The sequence below is a fragment of the Orcinus orca genome, chromosome 7 (genome assembly GCF_937001465.1).
Source record: "Orcinus orca chromosome 7, mOrcOrc1.1, whole genome shotgun sequence".
NCBI lineage: Eukaryota > Metazoa > Chordata > Mammalia > Artiodactyla > Delphinidae > Orcinus > Orcinus orca.
This window is the reverse complement of record NC_064565.1, coordinates 15770292-15788016: the sequence shown is the minus strand read 5'-3', so window position 1 is coordinate 15788016 and position 17725 is coordinate 15770292.

Below are 17725 nucleotides of genomic sequence, written 5' to 3'. Positions count from 1 at the left end.
TAACAATAACTATTCACATGTTGGCAGCTGGCCTGTGAAGGGTTCCCAGCACACCCCCTTGCCCGTGATGTGCCAGTGGACAAACACTAGTCCAAATGAGCTAGAATAAAGCAATCTAGAAGAAAACTATGTGGTCCTTGAATGATGGGAACAGGTCTAATAATATGGAGAATGTAAATAATACAAGTGGAAAATATCACCAAACAACAAAATTCCATGCACGGTTTTTGTAGTAAAGATATGTTTGAAAAAAAAAAAAATGAAACACTTTAACAGTGATTTATCATTGTCAGAGGAAGATTCGTCTTGGCTGTAGCAGACACAGCCAGCCCCCCACCTCCACAAGCCTCCAGCCCTTCAGAGTGCTCTGACAACTTCCAGAGGCCAGTATCTGCATCTTTGTGCCTGAGAACCATTCCCATGAAAGAGTGGGAAGCTGCCCTGTTGATGTGTTGATATGTCCATATGCCAAGAAACCCACACCTCCTGGGGGCAGCTTTCCACAAACACATTTGGGAGTTGGTGCATAACACCAACAGGAAAAACAAGGTAGCATGAACATTGCTTTATGACAAATGAACTCCGTTGGCGTGATGACTGGTAGTCTGGAAATGTTATCTATAATACAACTCTCTTGACTTCCTTGGACTCTACTTATGTCTAAGGCTCATGAGCAGCATGTGCTAATCACTTTCCAGATATCCTTGGGGAAAAAAAAAACTAAGATGTAAAGGTCTACCTTCCCACTTAAAAAGAAAAATAAGTTATGAAAAAGGCTAAATTTTTCTTCAACTCCTGCTGTGATATAAATCTTGGACTGACCAAATATTCAGTGCCAAGAAGCTAAGACAAGGTGAATTTAAGATCTCCTCAATTTTTATCTTGATCTTCCATTAATTAAACATTTTTAGTGTTCTAATTTCTTGTGTTCATAACTATCATTCAAAATCGGCAAGCCAGCCCCTTTCTACACGGAAAAGTCGTGCTTACAGACTAATTGATCTTAAGCAATACTTGGTATTCTTTTGTGTGTGTTTCTTCCAAAGCAATTGGAAAATAGCCTTACCCTTTCCCATCCAATGATTTAGAATGCCTGTTAAAAGTGTCTCTGAATCTCTTATAAGCTCACTTCTTGATGTATGCCAGGATTTCTCTTAGAAAAATAATTGCTATGTAGTTTTCATAATAAATATTGACAAACCAAGTCACATTAAAACACACACACACATACACACACACACACACACACACACACACTAGTGCTCACACAGGCACATATGGATAAAACGAAGTATGTGTTAAATCTAAGACAAACATCTTTTACTTCATTCAGTTAAAAATAATTTCTCCATTGAATCCTAAAAAAAAATCCTTCACAGTTTAATATTTCAATTAAAAGAAATTCCAATCAAAATATTTCTCTGAAGTTTAAAAAGTGATTCTCAAATGTATCTATAAGAAGAAACACATTAGAATAGTTCATGTCTTTCTTGGGACAGGGGATTAGCTTTGCCTTGTGTGGAATGGACCCAAGTACTCCAGAACATATGTGGTGTCCTGCCTTCTGTGCCCAAGCCAAAGGAGGATTTCTTCCAGCTCCCTGAAGGAGGCATGTTCAGATGACCCAGGACTTTTAAATAGGGTATTGTTTCTTCTCTAAAATTACATTTCTGCCCACATCACCATGCAAGATTTATTATATTTAATCTTTATCCAGTCTCCAAACTGAGACTGTTCTCCATGTTTTTTTTTAAGAAATATTTTAGTGATAATTTGTTTAATATTTGTTTCTCTTACTGCAATGTAAGCTCAATGAAAAAAGTAATTTTGTCCATTTTTTTTTATTATATTCTCAGTGCCTGGCAGTAAGGGTGTTCAATGAAGAATCTCAATTCAGCATAAACAGAATGAAATTAATACTCTATAATGGGTTAATGAGTTAATCATTTTTTAAAAATTACATGGAGCATGCAACGTCACACAACTCCAAAATAAATGCCATATGTTCTAAATATTTAAATGTAAATTATGAAATTACAATATATTTTAACAATATATCTATAATTTGGGTGGTTGGAAAAAACTTTTAAAAACACAAAACCAAAATACGAGCCATGAAAAATAATATTAATAGTTTTAGTGCATAAAACTTAACTATGTTTGAATAACAAAAAAAGTTTAAAAATGTTAAAAATATATAAAAAAGAATGTATAAAAAAACTGGGGTTTCATATCTAAAATAGGAGCTTAATTAAACAGCACATGAAAATGTCTTTTTATAGATTTTAAAGCACTATCAAATGTAAGATATAAAATTACTAGTCTAGTAAATTAATAAACTTCAAAAAATGTTAAAAATCAATGCTGAGAAATATATGTAAACATGCTATTATCAATAAACAAGAAAAATAAAACTTCCCTTTGGAAATGGACATAGAACATATGAGGAGGTGATTTAAAAAAAGAAATAATTCATATGATTTACAGTTTACAAAGATATAAAAACATTAAATATTATTTGAAAATACAGAAATTTAAATCCTACAGCATTGAGATACCACTCTTTTCCTATCAGATACATAAAGAATACATAATAGAAGTACTCACTGTTTCGAGGAAACAGTGCAAAAATAGACACTTATCTATACTTTAGCACAGAAGTGAAGGAAAATTTAAAATAAAATAATTTGAAATATGCGTATTTATTGCTGTGTTCATTGTGACATTTATAATAATAAATTGGAAACAAATTGTGTCTCCAGTTTGAGGCTTATAAAAATATATTATAGTGCATCCAACAATAGGATGAGCCATGAAGGATGATGTCATAGAGCATTTTTATTAATGGGGGAAGGTATTTCTATACATGTGTGAACTATGCCACAAAAACATTGAAAAAGCTTGTATTTTTAGCATAAACCTAATAACGGCTGTTATAGTTTCTTTAGAAATGATTTAATTTTTATTTTAATTTTTCTAGTATTTCTTCAAGAAGCAATGGGGAGCTATTTGGAATAACATTAAAAATGTATTCTTGGGTAGCCAGCCCAAACCTGAGATTCAATAAGGTTTATAACATGAGAGAGGTGAAACCAAAAACATTTTTCTAAAGTTTTTTCTTTTTTGTTTCTCTGATTCAACTTGGTTTGGCCTACATTTAATTTTCTTGCAAATCAGAAGTAATTTATTACTAATCCCTTAATTGTTTAATAAGGAAAACACAGGATGATTTTTCCATTCTTATGTAAAGTCTAATTCTCAGAGGACTTTATATGTGCCACATTTATGTCACTTTCCACATGATAATATCATAGTTTATGAACATGCTTTTCTTCTACTGTATTGTAAATTTCATGAGAACTGTATTCTGACTAATCTATCTAATGTATCTTCCACTGTGCTGAAACTAAATATGTTTTTAAACGTAATAGATTCTTAATGTATTTGATGCAATAAATGAACTTTTTCTTTTCCTACATTTTTCCATTTAATATGGGGCCTGAAATGGGTTCCTCTCTTGAGTGCACCTGTTCTTTACACTTAAGCTCTCTCCTTCCTCAATTAGAGCAATTTTCAGATGTTTTACAGTGTCTTAGAGAACACATCTTCAGTGGCTAAGATATATAGGGGGGTAGCCTCAATATGGCAACATGTCTATTTTTCATGGTATGAAGCCCATAATTTTGTAAGCTAGCCCATTCCATTATTGGACTGCCAAAACTGTTTCAATTTTCTTTCTAACAGGTGAATTGTACTCATTTTTTCTATGAATATAACCATTGATTCCAGCTCTACCTCTTGGAGAAGCAGAGGAGAAATATGGCTTCTTGTCTATATGGCAGCCCACATCTGAAGATTCAGCCGAGTTACCTCAGATACTCCTCTGCTGGGCTAAGTGGCTACTTGTTCCCGGCATTTGTGATGGTTCTTCCTGAATGCTCTGTTGGTTAGCCATGGCCTTCCCAGGACAGACAAAGTTGTTCCTGATTTAACCAGCCCTTTACAGAACACAGTGAGACAATCATCACCTTTATTTTGGAGTGTATATTCCTATGATAATACCTGTTTGCTTTGCCTTTGCTTTTTTCAGCAAGTATGGGCCATTGCTGCATTACACAGATCTTATGGTTATTTGTTCCCGTTGCTCAATGTCCATTTATATTGTCTTTGTTCTCTAGCCCTGCAAGAGTTCTCCACTGACTACATAGTAAAGAATTCCAAGGTTTTAATTTTTTCATCCATTTTATTTTTTCCCCCAAGCTATTGCTGTAAAGGAGAATTGGTAATACACCTTGAAAACTAAATTATTTTCTATGCTAATTTCTCCCACACTGGCACTCTTGTATTATGTATGACGTGAGGACAGAGTCAGCACGATTTCTAGGGCACGGAGACCCCAAAAAGTTGAGATACAAGTCTCAGGGTTGGACACTGCTAAAATCAGAGAACCAAGAAGCCAGGTTCAAAAATAGTGTTCACAAAATATTATTCCTTCACCATCAGAGAAAAGGGTCCATGCCTGTTAGAGGCACCAACTTGAGTTCATATTACAATTGTTCAGTAAATTATCTCATTCAATCTTCTCAACCATTCTGTAAGGAAATTTCATTTGTTTTCTTCACTTTACATTTCAGGAAAATAAGTCTTGGGAAAGTTACATACTTGTCCGAAAGGTACTCTCAGATTCTGCCTTTTCTCCTCTCATCAGAGCTCTTCCTGAGTCCTTAGAAAAAGAAACATGAAGAAACTCTCTCTGTTCTTTTATTTACTCTCTTAACCATCTCACCCCAAGACAGTAAGAACTCCTTGTCTGAATGGGCAGAGCCTGAGACACTAGGCAATGTTTTACTAGACAGTGGACCTCCTCGTATGAGGAGCACACAGTAGACGCCGAGCTTTGCATTCACTTCTCGCCTTCTGTGTTTTCCCCCTTGTGCTCCTTGGCTCCAAGAGAAAACCAAATCAGTGGAACCCATCTGTAAAGAGCCCAGCTACGTGTGCATTTTCTGCTTCCGCCTCTCATCATGATGAAACAAGGTGCCAGGTTAGCCTCTCCACCGGGCATTTGTCTGGGATATGGTTCCACATATCCAGCTCTTCTAGACTAGAGGGAAAGAAAAGTAAGAAGTCTCACATAGGTTCCTGAATCTGAACCCAAGCTTGAGAGCTGTTGGGAAAAGGCCTGCCCAGGGCTGTCATGATAGTGTGATCATGCTCTGGTCTAGCTACTAAGTAAAGTGCTGTTTTTAAAAAATTGTTTTTCAAGTTCAATTTGGCTGTTGTGAAAATATTGTGTCTGAGCAAATATAGTTTCCTCCCTATGAAACTGTGGAAAGAATGAGTGAGTGGTAGAATTTGTGCACCAAAACCCCTGCCTTATATTCTTAACATTAACCTTATACTGCCGACTCCTACCTGTCTTAGGCTTGTCCTGGGAGGTATGGGGTTAACTCAGCTTATTCAAGTGGGAAGAAACACTAGGTGGCCTCCTAGAAACCTTGTGAGCTTGAAATAATGAGAAGGAACATCTTCCTGGGTGGTAAAGACCTTCCTCCTCCTACTTAAAACACAGGTTCACAGCTTAAGTTCTGTCCAGAATGCCCCCTGCCGCCCTCCAAACTTTTTCTGCTCCCCTTGTCAACATACCCTGTCTTTCTTCCCCTGCCAGCTCTCATGTTTGATGCAGTGTGTTCTCTCAGGCTGGACAGCAGAAATAGCCCCTCTATGGACTCCTTACTCATTCAAGTTTACATTTATTTGTAAACTATCTCTCTCCTGCATTTTACATTGGGGCAGACATCAATACTGAGCCTGCTTCTGAAAGTTGGAGGTGAACAACTTACCTGGGTAAAATGGGAGTGAAGATGAGACAGGTGGGGCCTGGGACCTGGGACCCCTTGCTGCAGGACTGTCACCTGGACAGACGTCTCCTCCAGCAACAGATACAAAGTTATGAGGGACTAAAAATAACTGTGTGCATACACGCTGGGGCAAATTATGGACAGCAAGATACAAAGAGACCAAAACTCCAACTTGCACTTCTGAAAAGCCAGCCAAAGCAGGGTGTCGGGAGCAAAAGCAGGGCACTGCGCATGCCCGCTGCACACAGCACCACCAAAAGGGTGGGCAGACACCTCAGCCACCCCTCCCACTGACCCCTGGACACACCCTCACCCTCACCCCATGTAAGGAGCAAGGTTGCCCCCCCTCAGGAAGCAAGCAAGCAAGGGAACATGTTGTTTGTTTTCGCTCCCCGCTGCTGCCTCAGGGGTCCCAGTAAAGCCGTGCCTGAATTTCTTTTCTGGTTCTTATAATTTCTATGGGTTAAGGAAGGCCAAGAACCCTGGTCGATATCAAAGATAAGAGAAGTGAAACCTTCCCTAACTCTGTGGGTGAAAATGAGCCCACCTGAAAACCGAGTTTATGATTAATCCCTCTATCTGAAACTTTATCCTCTTTCTTCCCTCCTCTGACCTCAGTCCTGTGCTAACTGGACACTAATCAACCAGAGTCAGATGACTAAGATTGCTATTGTCAAAAACATCATTAACGTACTAAAATTGCTAGTATAGATATCATCATTAACATACAGGCTGTCTCCCCAGGGCAAGATGAGCTCACAGACTCCAAGCCATGGACCACCTGGACAGAGAATCATAAACCAGAGTCATCCTGGCTCCCGAAACTACGATTAAGAAATGTTACCAGACAAGGATTAATCCCAGCCTCTTTGTTCTTCCTTGTTAAAAAACCCATAACTCAAGGACCAAGTGGGAGTGGATCTTTGTCCCCTACTCCCTTGCTGGGCTCCCTGCAAATAAACCCTTACTTTACTGCTGTCAGGGTTTGGCTTTCTGTGCTGCAGGCACACGAGCCCTTGCTCGTGTGTCCTCCACGTGTGCACAGAGCTTGTCCTATTGCATTCTGCTTATCCTGTCACCTCTGTCTCTACCATTAAGCTGTGATTTCCTGAACTATCTTTCCCTTTATTCCTTCACCATGTACTGTTTTGAGCTTTTCCCGTGTGCTAGGGAGTCGTGACTAGCTCTCAAAGTAAAAAGAAGTGAAACAAAGAAATGAATAAGATAGAGTTGCAGTCACTTGCCCACAAGTCACTCACAATAACCCAGACAAGTAAACATGCAGAGTCTGGTGACTGCTTGAAGGGCCGGCTAATGCCTGTGAGTCCTCCGATGAGAGGCACCTTATCTGGCTGAGAGGTGAGGAGACTCAGGCTGGAGCAGACCACTTTATTTATTTATTTTTTTAATTAATTTATTTTTGGCTAGGTTGGGTTTTCATTGCTGTGCACGGTCTTTCTCTAGTTGTGGTGAGCAAGGGCTACTCTTCGTTGCGGTGCACGGGCTTCTCATCGTGGTGGCTTCCCTTGCTGTGGAGCATGAGCTCTAGGGAGTGCGGCTTCAGTAGTTGCAGCACGTGAGCTCAGTAGTTGTGGTTCGTGGGCTCTAGAGTGCAGGCTCAGTAGTTGTGGCGCACGGGCTTAGTTGCTCCGCGGCATGTGGGATCTTCCTGGACCAGGGCTCGAACCCGTGTCCCCTGCATTGGCAGGAGGATTCTTAACCACTGCACCACCAGGGAAGCCCTGGAACAGACCACTTTAAATGTAGCCCAGAAAGATTAGCAACCACTTGAGGCAAGGAGCAAGGCTGGGAGTAAGGGGCAGGGACCCCTCATGCCCTGCAGATGAAGCAATGGCTGTGCAGTCTTCCTTGGTGACAGCACAGGTGGGCTCAGAAAATTGAGCGTGTTCAGTGCAGCTGGGGAGGAGAGTGGGAGGGGTGTGGATTGGACAGAGGCTTGAAGGCGGTTACTCATCATTGCCATTACGCTATGACTCCACAAAGAGTAGCCTCTGTCTGTCTGTTTGTCTCTCCCTTATCTCTATCTCTGTGCTCTCATTTTCTTTAATTTTTTAAATTTTGTTGAAGTATAGTTGATTTATGATACTGTGTTAATTTCTGCTGTACAGAAAGTGATTCAGTTATACACACAGACATGCACATATATATATATTTTCACTTTCTTTCTCATTTTGGTTTATCACAGGATATTGAATATAGTTCCCTGTGCTATACAGTAGGACTTTGTCGTTTATCCAGCCTGTATATAATTGTTTGCACCTGCTAATCCCAACCTCACACTCCATCCCTCCCCCACCCCCACCCGCTTGGCAACCACCAGTCTGTTCTCTTTCTCTATGTCTGTGAGCCTGTTCATTTGTGTCATATTTTAGATTCCACATGTAAGTGATATCATATGGTATTTGGCTTTCTGTGATCTCATTTTCTAATGAATAAATGAATGAAGATCAAAGTAGACATCCCAAGGCTATCTCCCAAATGTTATATAAATATGTATGAATCATGGTTGTTGAAATCCCCAGAAGAAAAAAAGAACTTTACTATTTGTCTCATTATTCCTTAAGTGCCTGTTCATGTGTTTGCTTAATTACTTTAAATGGAAACATAGTGCTTCTCTGGTGGCGCAGTGGTTAAGAATCCGCCTGCCAATGCAGGGGACGCGGGTTCGAGCCCTGTTCCGGGAAGATCCCACATGCTGCAGAGCAACTAAGCCTGTGTGTCACAACTACTGAGACTGTGCTCTAGAGCCCATGAGCTACAACTACTGAGCTTGCTCTCTAGACCCCATGAGCCACAACTACTGAGCCCGTGTGCTACAACTACTGGAGCCTGTGCTCCACAACAAGAGAAGCCACCGCAATGAGATGCCCGCGTATTGCAAAGAAAAGTAGCCCCGGATCGCCACACATAGAGAAAGCCCACACGCAGCAATGAAGACCCAACACAGCCAAAAATAAATAAATAAATAAAATTAATTTTTTAAAATCTTAACAAAAAAAGAGAAACATAGTTTAGAATTGCTGTGATTTCTCCTAAGGAAGAAATAAGCTTCAGGGTACAGGAGAGACTCCAACCGTGGACCACAAATTGCCTTTTTATCATGTGAAGTTATTAGTATTGCCCTTGTTTATTGATTATTTGGAGGATTGATTTGGCATATTTCACCACAGGTATTTTAGTCCATGCTAACAACTCCGGAAAGGCGCACTCGTCCAGCCTGTGCGGTGTGATGCCCTGCTCCTTGCAGGCAGCTTCCTGTGCCCTGGACTCACAAGCACTCAAGAGATTGTAGGAAAACTGTGGGAAGGAGCAATGTGAGACAGGAAACAGGCCAGAGGGGAAGTGCAATAGAGTGAGAACAGTTGAGAAGCGTTTGACTGTGTTTGCCACTGAGTAGATCAAGGTGTTATTTGAATTACATCAGATAATCAAACTGGAACCAAAAATATGGGGGGGGGGGACCTACTCTGTTCTTAGTCTTGGCTAAACAAAGACATGTTTAGATAAAAGCATTGTAGATGCTACAATGCATTGGCATTGTAGATCTGTGCTATGTACTTTATTAAATTGCTATTATTCATCTTTCCATACACCATAATGACTCTCAGGGAGAAAACAATATTTCAGTGGAAATAAAATGAATTGTGGGTAGAGGGGGAGGAAGTAGAATCCTGTGAACAACTGGAATAAACTTTCCCTGCCAGCTGAGTGGAAAGAGTACGGGATTTGGAGTTAGCCTTTTCCATGTGTATTTCTGGGCCAGTAACTGAGTAACACAAAATGGGGAGAATGATACATAATTTTCATGGTTGCTACCATGATTAACTAGATAATGCATGCAAAGTGACAGGCAAATTGTGGTTATTGTTGTTTTAACCAATGAGGCTATTATTATTATTACTATGATTATTATGATTATTTTAAATTTTACTCATTCCTCACAGTGAACGGAGAGAAAACTGAGTTCTTGTGAAAAGTCACACAGCAGCTAATGAGGGAACTAAAGTCAGTTCCTCTGACTCGTAAGCAAGTTCTCTTTCGTATGTGCTCAGTTCATCCCTGAGACTCCTACTTCCTCTTCGCCCCTTTCCATGTCCTTGTCACCAGGTGGGATAACCCCCTGGCTTGGATGCAAGGAGAAAATCCCCTGACTCTTAATGGAACAATTTGGGGTGTCCAGGAAAGGCATTCCCTCCCTAAACCCATTCCCCGTGATCCACAGTGATAACTGAAATCTCACCACCGATAATCTGATGCTGTTTCAGCACTGTCTTTCCCTCTGTCTTTTCAAAGCTGCTACCAGCCATCAAGAGGAGCATCAGTGACTTCAGCAAAGATTCTTGAATTCCTTCAAGTATTCAGGTAACTGAGCCACTGGGTGTTCTTCCACCCTGTGGAAGGTTCTTCCAACCTATTTTCATAGGTTTACATTAAAGTCAGTAAATAAACCAGACACCATTTATTTTAGGTCCTAGGGTGGAAAAAAGTTTCAATGAAAGGACCAAAATGGAAATGAGCTCCCCCAACGTTTCATACATAGATATAGCTCAGACAACAGAGGCTGATTTTGTACCCCTGTTTCCAGAACAGGCGTGAGGGGAGTACCTAATGACCTCTCTGAAATAAGAATAAGAAGGGGACATGTGGGGCTTCCCTGGTGGCGCAGCGGTTGAGAGTCTGCCTGCCGATGCAGGGGACGCGGGTTTGTGCCCCGATCCGGGAAGATCCCACATGCCGCGGAGCGGCTGGGCCCGTGAGCCGTGGCTACTGAGCCTGCACGTCCGGAGCCTGTGCTCCGCAACGGGAGAGGCCACAACAGTGAGAGGCCCGTGTACCACAAAAAAAAAAAAAAAAAAAGGGGGACATGTGGGCACACGGTAGTAGTTATTGATTGAGAAAATAACTGTAACAAACGTGACTTAAGTAACTTTGAGTTAGGGAGTCAGATCTTGGGTTAAGGCCATAGAGTCACATATAACTTTTGTTCAAATGCTAGGACAGCATATCTGTAGGATGCTGCAGAAGTTACTTACTCCTCAGGGTTTCTCAGTTTCTTTATCTGAAAAACAGAAATAATAAGATCTGCCTCTTGGGTTGCTGTGAGAATTAAATTAGATAAGGAGCCTTCTATTACATCCTCCATAGAGTAGCCCTTTAGAAGAAGTTAACTTTCTTCTGGGGCCACGCCACTTGTCCTGTGGGATCTTAGATCCCCCACCAGGGATCGAACCGGTGCCCCCTATATTGGAAGCGCAGGAGGTTAGCAGCTTCTTCTTCTTCTTCTTCTTTGTTTTTTCAAAGGTTTTACATAAAGCAGTTTTAATTCTACACCTTATGAGAAACATTTTACCATCACAATAGAGTGGTTCACAGCTCTGCCCTCATATTTAGGAGACCTCGACCCTCGTTGCCAACCTAAGATGTTCTGAGGAGCCCAATGTTTCAGCCACACCAGGGAAGGCGGACCAATGGTGATATTTTGTTGGCATAGCATTTCTTTAAATGAAAATCACCCCCAAACGTTTTAAAATAATTTGATTTCATATTAAAAACCACGATGGTGTGCCTCTCTGTGAAAACTGGAAAGTCTGCAAACCAGGTTTCCTTCTGGTGAGGCAAAGGTGAGCCATTCAACTGCCACTTCAGAAAGGACTGTTCCCGCTCCAACCCTGCTCCCTACTCACTTATCTGGTTGATTTCTCAGCTCAAACTCAGAAATGTAATAGTTGTGAAAAGTTGTCTGTCTTTATTCACTAATATTTAAACTAAATGTTTTTTTCTTAAAATTTGAACCCTTGTAATTTGATGCAAATTTTCACCCAGTCTTAGGGCCGCCTTAGAGCTTTCATACTGCATCTTGTGAACCTTATTTTATAGTCAAAAGTGACAACTAGCTGCAAGCATCTAGCATTCCAAAGTCCACTGTTGCAAAAGGGAGGGAGGGAGGTGGTGGTGTCGGGTCTGAGAGTGATGAGAAAGTCGAGACCTGAGCTCCCACTACAGCCCAGATAACAAAGAGAGATGAACCAACTTGTCCTCTGCATCTCCCCTGAGGAAATGGTTTTGTTCCCACTAAGGTAGTGACCTGGCTGAAGTTTGGTGCTTCATCACACTGATAGGACAGAAAAACACACTTGGGATGCACAGTGCATCCCATAGTTGGGAGTGAGCAACAGAGGCTGGGAGAAAGCAGGGCTGGGCAGGTCCAGAAATCCTCCAGAACCATAGCTCCAGGCCCAGAGCGACTGGCTGGTACAAGAGGGGAGCATGTGTGAGTGTTCTGGAAACACACTTGTACTGCAGGTCAGGGCAGAGGACGATGCCCAAAGCAAGACAGAGAAGAAGCAGTTAAGGGAACAAGTGCTCACAGGCCGAGAGAAGGGGTGAATCAGTAAGACTGTAAGTAGTAGTTTACTTTAAAGCCTGGGCCGTGTGATATAAATGTGAATATTAGTTTGGTCCCATTGCATGCCAGGGTTAGTCAGTGGCTCTAAATATGTCAGAAAGATCTGGCAGCGTTTAATCAGAAAATCCACATTCCAGGGGTGGCTACTACAAATATTTGGATTCCTTTCTCACCAAATAATATCAGAGGCTATGCTAATTCACTAGAAAGTTGATGGGTGTTAGAAAGGTTGTTGATTAGGAATAGGGAAGGTTAGAAATGTGCTTCCATTGAAGCATTTTTGCTATTCCATACAGGTGGATAAGGTAAAATATTTTTAAAACAATCCCTGCTTTTTAAGGAACAGGGCTTTAAAATCTAGTGTCTCCTTCACCGTATACCCTTAGAGATAACATGGGAGGTTTGGTTCATAAATGAGCTAGTGTCTTGCTGCTGGTTTAGAAGAGTGTTGGTCATAGTATTGAAGAGATGATTCACTGAAATACAAAACTGGAATATTGTATCATTTGTTTTCAGAGAAATTTCCATGCAAGGCATTTTCAGAGCCTCAAAATAGAATAGTGAGATTTCATTGAGGCTGAATGCTTGCCCATTGGTTGTATGTGTGGCAGAATTTGGTCTGGGACTTGATTTTATAATTTCTTAGTAGAAATTATAAAGGAGGACTGCTCATTCTCACTTATCTCCCATTATTGGGCCGTGCTAGTGAGGTCTTCAAAAAGAAACTAGTAACTGTGCATGGCCATGGTGCTCAGGAAGATGGACAAGAATGAGGATGACCTAAGGATTAAAAAGACAAATATCATATGATATCACTTATATGTGGAATCTGAAAAATGATACAAATGCACTTATTTACAGAGTAGAAATAGACTCACACATAGAAAACAAACTTATGGTTACCAAAGGGGGAAGGGGGTGATGGATAAATTAGGAGTTTGGAATTAACAGATACACACTACTATATATAATATAGGTAACCAACAAGGACATAGTGTATAGCACAGGGAACTATACTCAATATCTTATAATAACCTATAAGGGAAAATGAATATATATATATATATATATATATATATATATATATATATAACTGAATCACTTCACTCTACACCTGAAACTATAATTGTTAATCTACTATGCTCCAATTAAATAAAAGAGTGGAGCTGCCAGGGGATTCAGGCTCAGTGTAACCACTTGTGTAAAAGACTTGGCCCTTGCTATGCCTGCTATGGGGAGTAGGCAGCTTGGTGTGTAGAAAAGCTGAGACAAGATTCAGGGGACTTGGTTGAGGGTCAGCCCCAACTGACCATGTGAACTTGTGTAAGACCCATATCCACTCTGCCCCTCGGCTCCCTAATATATAAGAGGAAGTGTTAAAAGTCATAGCCTCAGCTGGGGTGGCACGGTGAGGTGAACTCAGCAAGACCTCAGAGTCTGTGGTCACGGCTAGGATCCCAAGCTCACCACTGATTAACTCAAACTCCCTGTGCAAGTTATGTAACCTACTGAAGCCTTAACTTTCTCATCCATGAAATGTGGGCAATGATATCTATCTGGAAAAAATTGTTTTTAGGTCTCAGTGAAATGAGAAATGTGAAAAGCTCACACATGCATCCCCCACGAACAGTGCTCAAAAATGTTAATTACTCCCCTCCTTGCTTTTCTTTAGGCTCACACAGTCTACAATTCTATGGATCAAGAGAAAATGAAGGTCAGTTGTGACACAGGCAAAGCAATCTTGGGAATGATGATGTGATTTCCTTGGTATTGGGCTCGAGATGATGTTAAATTACTTTTGATGTGAGATGGTTAATGTGCTAATGAGGGAATATATGTTTAAACTAATAAATAGGAGACTCTTTTTCAAGTTAAATTCTTCTCCACAGAAAGAGCAAAAATAGCAGCTGAAAGCTAAGGAAGATCTGTAATTGCTAGTTAGGACCTTGAATCCAAGGATAGACATCTCTGGGTGACGGATCAGAATTTGGAGCATGAGGAGAATACAGTGTGAGCACATAAACCATCTCTTCAGTACCACTGACCGAAAGTACCACCAGGGAGGAGGAATCTCTCTCTCTATCAATCTCCTTAGGTGGATGATAGATAGATAGAAACACAGGGATTATATACATACATATAATATATGTACACATATTATATACATTCAGTAGATTTGAAAATTATAGAATTATGATAGAATATGATTTCAATCATTATCAACAATTCTTTCTGTCTTCTTTAAGCCATTACTTAATGACTTCCTTTTTATGAAAAATTGGATTGCTTGGTTCCCTATCTGACATTTTATTTTTAAAATGATTTACTTGTATTTAAAAAGGTAAACAAAACAAAAAGTAGAAGGAAACCATTAGAAATCCAAAAGGAAACCTCCAATGCAATGAAAGAGAATGAATCACTGTTAGCATTTGATAAACCTGAGCTGCACCTGGAGGTAGGAAGGCAGAGGGTAGAAGGTGAGCTTGGGACAGATGTGTCTGAAGATGAGGACAAGGAAGGCTATTGTACTAGGTTCTGGGAACATGTCTCTGGATCAGTGTGAGATCCTGTGGATCAGTGTAGCTCACAGGAACACTCTTGAAGTCCTAAGTTTTCTGTGTTGAAATCTCATGATTTCTGCTCTTCCATTTTGCCTCTTTTCAACTTCATTTCCAGCAGTTCCTCAACCAGAAGGTAGACTGAAGACATAAAATACCACATGAGGGTTTTTCCTTCTTCACCTGTACCTATTTTAAAATGATGTCCATGTGTGGACAGCCCCCATTTTTCCTTTGTACCCTCCTTCCACCATGCACTGTTGAAAGGCTGTTTGAGGCCAATATTCTTCCTTTAGGGAGAGATGAATCCTGCCCAAAGTCTGAATCAAACACTGTCTTTCAGCCTTCTTCTTCATTCTGAAAACAATATCAGTGTATTTGGCAAATGATCATCAAAGCTTGACATTTGAAGTTGGGAACTTTTCCATGTTGTGATGAAGATGGAGCTTTCTTCTTTGTGGTCATTTTTTTAGAATTTAGCAAGTTTAATAGCATGAGAAGTGGAACAGAAATGGCTTCATTCAGGAGATTGGTTCAAGATGGCAGAATAGAAGGACGTGCGATCACTCCCTCTTGCAAAACCACCGGAATCACAACTAACTACTGAACAATCATTGATAGGAAGACACTGAAACTCACCAAAAAAGATACCCCACATCCAAAGACAAAAAAGAAGCTGCGGTGAGACAGTAGGAGGGGTGCAATCACAATAAAATCGAATCCCCTAATAGCTGGGTGGGTGACTCACAAACAGGAGAACACTTATACCACAGAAGTCCACCCACTGGAGTGAAGGTTCTGAGCCCCACATCAGGCTTCCCAACCTGGGGGTCCAGCAACGGGAGGAGGATTTCCCAGAGATTCAGACTTTGAAGGTTAGTGGGATTTGATTTCAAGATTTCGACAGGACTGTGGGAAACAGACTCCACTCTTGGAGGGCACACACAAAGTAGTGTTTGCATCGGGACCCAGGGAAAGGAGCAATGACCCTATAGGAGACTGAACTAGAACTACCTGCTAGTGTTGGAGGGTCTCCTGCAGAAGTGGGGAGGAGGGTGCTGTGGCTCACTGTGGGGACAAGGACACTGGCAGCAGAAGTTCTTGGAAGTACACCTTGGCATGAGCCCTCTCGGAATCTGCAATTAGCCCCACCAAAGAGCCTGTAGGCTCCAGTGCTGGATTGCCTCAGGCCAAACAACCAAAAAGGAGGGAACCCAGACCTACCCATCAGCAGACAAGCAGATTAATGTTTTACCAAGCTCTGCCAACCAGAGCAAGACACAGCTCTACCCACCACCAGTCCCTCCTATCAGGAAGCTTGCACAAGCTCCTTAGATAGCCTCATCCACCAGAGGGCAGACAGCAGAAGCAAGAAGAACTACAATCTTGCAGCCTGAGGAACAAAAACCACATTCACAGAAAGATAGACAAGATGAAAAGGCAGAGGACTATTTACCAGATGAAGGAACAAGATAAAACCCCAGAAAAACAACTAAATGAAGTGGAGATAGGTAACCTACCAGAAAAAGAATTCAGAATAATGATAGTGAAGATGATCCAGGATCTCAGAAAAAGAATGGAGGCAAAGATCGAGAAGATGCAAGAAATGTTTAACAAAGACCTAGAAGAATTAAAAATAAACGGAGATGTACAATACAATAACTGAAATGAAAAATACACTAGAAGGAATCAATAGCAGAATAACTGAGGCAGAATGGATAAGTGACCTGGAGGACAGAATGGTGGAATACACTGCTGCAGATTAGAATAAAGAAAAAAGAAAGAAAAGAAATGAAGGCAACCTACGAGACCTCTGGGACAACATTAAATGCACCAACATTCGCATTACAGGGTTCTCAGAAGGAGAAGAGAGAGAGAAAGGATACAAGAAAATATTTGAAGAGATTATAGTCGAAAACTTCCCTAACATGGGAAAGAAATAGCCACCCAAATCCAGGAAATGCAGAGTCCCAGGCAGGATAAACCCAAGGAGACACGCCGAGACACACAGTAATCAAATTGGCAAAAAATAAGACAAAGAAAAATTATTAAAAGCAGCAAGGGAAAAACGACAAATAACATACAAGGGAACTCCCTAAGGTTAACAGCTGATTTCTCAGCAGAAACTCTCAGAACTCAGCAGAAACAAACAAGAATGGAGTGGCACGGTATATTTCAAGTGGTGAAAGGGAAGAAACTACAACCAAGATTACTCTACCCGGCAAGGATCTCATTCAGATTTGATGGAGACATCAAAAGCTTTATGGACCAGCAAAAGCTAAGAGAATTCAGCACCACCAAACCAGCTTTACAACAAATGCTAAAGGAACTTCTCTAAATGGGAAACACAAGAGAAGAAAAGGAACCCAAAAGAAACCCAAAACAATTGAGAAAATGGTAATAGGAACAAACATATCGATAATTACCTCAAATGTGAATGGATTAAATGCTCCAACCAAAAGACAGGCTCACTGAATGAATACAAAAACAGGACCCATATATATGCTGTCTATAACAGACCCACTTCAGACCTAGGGACACCTACAGACTGAAAGTGAGGGGATGGAAAAGGTATTCCATGCAAATGGAAATTAAAGAAAGTTGGAGTAGCAATACTCATATCAGATATAATAGACTTTAAAATAATGTAGCAAGAGACAAGGAAGGACACTACATACTGATCAAAGGATCAATCCAAGAAGAAGACAATTATAAAGACAATTATAAATAACAATTACAATTATAAATAAATATGCACCCAACATAGGAGCACCACAATACATAAGGCAACTGCTAACAGCTATAAAAGAGAAAATCAACAATGACAGAGAAATAGTGGGGGACTTTAACACCTCACTTACAACAATGGACAAATCATC